The sequence below is a fragment of the Labeo rohita genome, chromosome 19, assembly GCF_022985175.1.
Source record: "Labeo rohita strain BAU-BD-2019 chromosome 19, IGBB_LRoh.1.0, whole genome shotgun sequence".
Taxonomy (NCBI): domain Eukaryota; kingdom Metazoa; phylum Chordata; class Actinopteri; order Cypriniformes; family Cyprinidae; genus Labeo; species Labeo rohita.
The window spans coordinates 5,703,750-5,707,436 of record NC_066887.1 but is presented as its reverse complement, the minus strand read 5'-3'; the positions used below and the strand labels follow the sequence as shown (position 1 = coordinate 5,707,436).

At 38.3% G+C, this 3,687-nt stretch overlaps 1 pseudogene; it reads left to right on the top strand.

Moving 5' to 3' along the window:
- Nucleotides 1–1,401: 1,401 nt before the first annotated feature.
- Nucleotides 1,402–3,227, top strand: LOC127181715 (perforin-1-like; annotated as a pseudogene).
- Nucleotides 3,228–3,687: the final 460 nt, after the last annotated feature.

The following is a 3,687-nucleotide window of genomic DNA, read 5'->3' as shown; positions in this document are numbered from 1 at the left end:
AAGGGTAGGCTAGGTTTTGAGAAGTCTGACATAACCAGAATTTCAGATTGACGGCAGAAGTTCTGGATTCCATAGCAGCTTTCCCTGGTCAAGGACTGCCTGACCAACATGTAAAGCAACCAATCACAGTTTTGTTTCTTGTCATATTTGTACGCATGAAAATGTAAAGTTGATGTCTCTACAACAACAGACATCTAATAAATAATTTATTCAAAAATGCTGTGCAAGTTTCCCTCAACAATGGCTCTGTGAACTGCATATACTTTTGGAAATCCAGTGTTTAGCTGATCCTGATACAGTTCTTTTTCTTCTATTAGGGGGTTTGGTGTCACAATGGCTTTGTTTTCAGGTGGTCCATTTAATAACGCGCCAAACAGGTCTCCGGAAAATCCTGTAGACTGGGGCCTAATGTAGTCTACTCTGATTCCCAAGGAAATGGTGAATTCAGGTGAATTCAGGTAAATTGCAATACTTTTTGACCGTCGAGATGATTAGATGAAAAAATGCCCACCCTGTTGAAAAAAAATAGCATATGCTGGTTAGGTATGTTTTGATGCTGGTTTAGGCTGGTCCTTTGCTGGTTTATGCTGGTCCTTAGGTGGTTTACACTGGTTCTTTGCTGGTTTATGCTGGTCCTTGACCAGCAACATGACCACCATAAACCAGCAAAGGACCAGCATGAACCAGCTAAGGACCAGCATAAACCTGCTAAGGACCAGCTTAAACCAGCATCAAAACATCCCTAACCAGCATCCCAGGATTAAAACATACCTACCAGCATTTGCTGTTTTTTTCACCAGGGCAGTTTACTTGAATTTAACTCTACTAAAAGTAGTACAGGTTAATTGTGTTCATTGTGCCCTTATGTCATTTGGGTCACAAGAGTAAGAAGGGGGGAAATGTTGTGTATTGTGTTATTCCATGATTCTTCCCCTTTAAAGATATTATATAACTGTCCATGTGCTAACACTACCACCCATTTGCAGATGGTATTGACAGATCTATGAACCTGACGTTGCCATACAAACGTCAGAAGAATTGTCATAGCCATGTCACAGCATATATATCACAAACATGACAACCACAATCACACAGCCATCATACGAGGAGACAGGTTAGCAAGACAACATACTTTCATTTTTTAACAACTCATCTGTGAATTTAAGAAAAATCATCAAATTAGTCATTATTTTTTAAAGAAATGACTGGTGTTTAACATATTTATAAGTATAATGTATTATAATGTTTGTAATTATGAAGCAATAGTATTGTTACTTTTATAACAATGTTAAAGTTACAATTGTACACCATGGTTCTTGTTAAATTTTTGTTTAATGTTTTAACTGTTCATTTTTACACCAATAATGATTTCACAGAAATGTTCCTATCTCACTACAGATCATGGGGCAGTTGAAGGTTTACGTTGTTGTCTTGGCATTGCTTCTTCTGACCACTGCTAGAGAGGATGACACAGGCACATCAAAAGAGTGTGAGGATGCTCCTTTTGTTCCAGGACACAATCTTGCTAGAGAAGGATTTGATATTGTGACCATGGAGCGAAAAGGTTCTTATGTGATCAACATGGAAAAATGGGATTTGGGAAACGGCACTTGTAAATTACACAAAAACAAGTACATGAATGGAATAAAACAGAAGCTACCAGCTGCAGTTGTAGACTGGAGGACCTTGCCATCGTGTTCAATGAAAGTCTCCAGTCAGATCTTTGAATCAAGTGAAGCAGTGGTCAGTAATTCATTATTAGCACTCTGAGCTGGCTGGAAAGATGGTTTAGATGTGATGGTTGCTGGAGCTGCAGTTGGAAGCACTCATTCCAGGGAAGCAAAATTTGCAATGACGAAATCAAAAAAAGACAAATACAGTTTCACAAAACATGAAGTTACATGCGACTTTTACAGGTGAGAGATCCGGACTGTTTTAACTCACTAATACTGTTAAAAAGACAATGACTATGAAAAGAAACAAAAATTTTAGACATTTATTGTTTTGTTTTTTTTACAGGTATCGTGTAGCTGAAAAGCCTCCTCTTCATGCACAGTTTCTTCAAGCAATCAAATCACTCCCTGCATCCTACAATCCAGATGCCTACCGCAACCTGATCACCACATATGGCACTCACTATACCACAACTGTCAAGTTAGGAGGCCAAATGAAAGCCATAACAGCCATCAGAAGCTGTCAGGCAACAATGAAAGGACTTACAGACACTGCGGTGAAAGACTGTTTGGATGTTGAAGCCTCTGGTGTATACAAAGGAGCAACTTTGAAGGCAGAGGCACATGTTTGTCAAGAACTACAGAGGAAGATGCGCACAAATCAAAAGTTCAGCTCCATGTTCAATGAGCGCCAGACAGAGATTATTGGAGGAAACATAAATGGAGAAGATCTACTTTTTTCTCGTTCATCACACCCAAATGCCTTTAAAAAATGGCTTAAGTCTTTGAAGAGTATCCCTGAAGTTGTGCATTATTCTCTGAAACCCCTCCATTTCTTACTGAGTACAAAACACCCTGCAAGGAAAGGACTGAAGAAAGCTGTTGAAAAATACATCATTCAAAATGCCCTCATGAACATTTGCTCTGAGCCTTGCAAGATTGGCAGGAAGTGCAGCGCAAGAGATCGATGTGCTTGTGTTTGTGAAAGTAGTCAAATTATAAAGTCTAACTGTTGTCCAGCTGAAAAAGGACTTGCCACCCTGAAAGTCTACAATCTCAGAGCCAGAGGTCTGTATGGAGATATATTTACACAAACAGATGGCTGTGTATTAGTTAAATATGACGGTAAATCTAGGCGCACTGAGACCATTAATAATAATGACAATCCACACTGGCCAGAAATATTTGAGTTTGGTCCGATTAAGATCAGAATGGCCAATAAACTAACTTTTGAAGTATATGATGCAGACAGCTCCTGGAACAGTGATTTCCTTGGTTCATGCTCTTTTCGTCTTAGAAGTGGAGTTGTGCATGATGCTTGTTTTTTTTAAATATGGCACCTTCTATTTTAACTATGAAGTAAAATGTGCACCCAGTCTCGAGGGCCCAAAGTGTAATGAATACAAACCTTCTCCAATGGCTGCCCCTCTGGCTGATATTTTCAGCTCAAGAAATGGTGTTCTGGTTAAAGACCTGCCAAGGCTTAAATCAGCTCTCAATAATTCTGTTAAGTTCACTATGACGAGTACTTATGGAAAGCTGATGATGTTGTAATCTGCATCTTGAATACATCACATGCTTGAAAAATCGACCAAATATACCCTAACAGCTCTTTCTTTCAAAAAAAAAAAAAAAAAAAAAAAAATTGGCTTATTTCTTTTCCCATTGCTTTTCTGTTTTATTTTGTGTTTTCGCCTTAATAAAGCATTCTAGAAGACAGTTGTATGTGTTTTCATTCTTTTTTTTTTTTTTTTTTTTTTAGAATTACAAAATGCAAAATCAACAAACAGAGCACTGTGCTGCTCCTGCCCCATTTGATATCATAGACTAGAAATGAGAAACCCCAACTTAATCATTTATTGAGAAGTTAATATTGCTCAGTTATATATGCACAGGTATATTTTATTCTCCATGATGCTATTTGCTGGCAGCAGCTTCACACACAGCTCATATCTGTATTTCTGTGAGTTACCTCAATGTTTCCCACAGGATTTTGTGAGACTGTGGTGGGTGG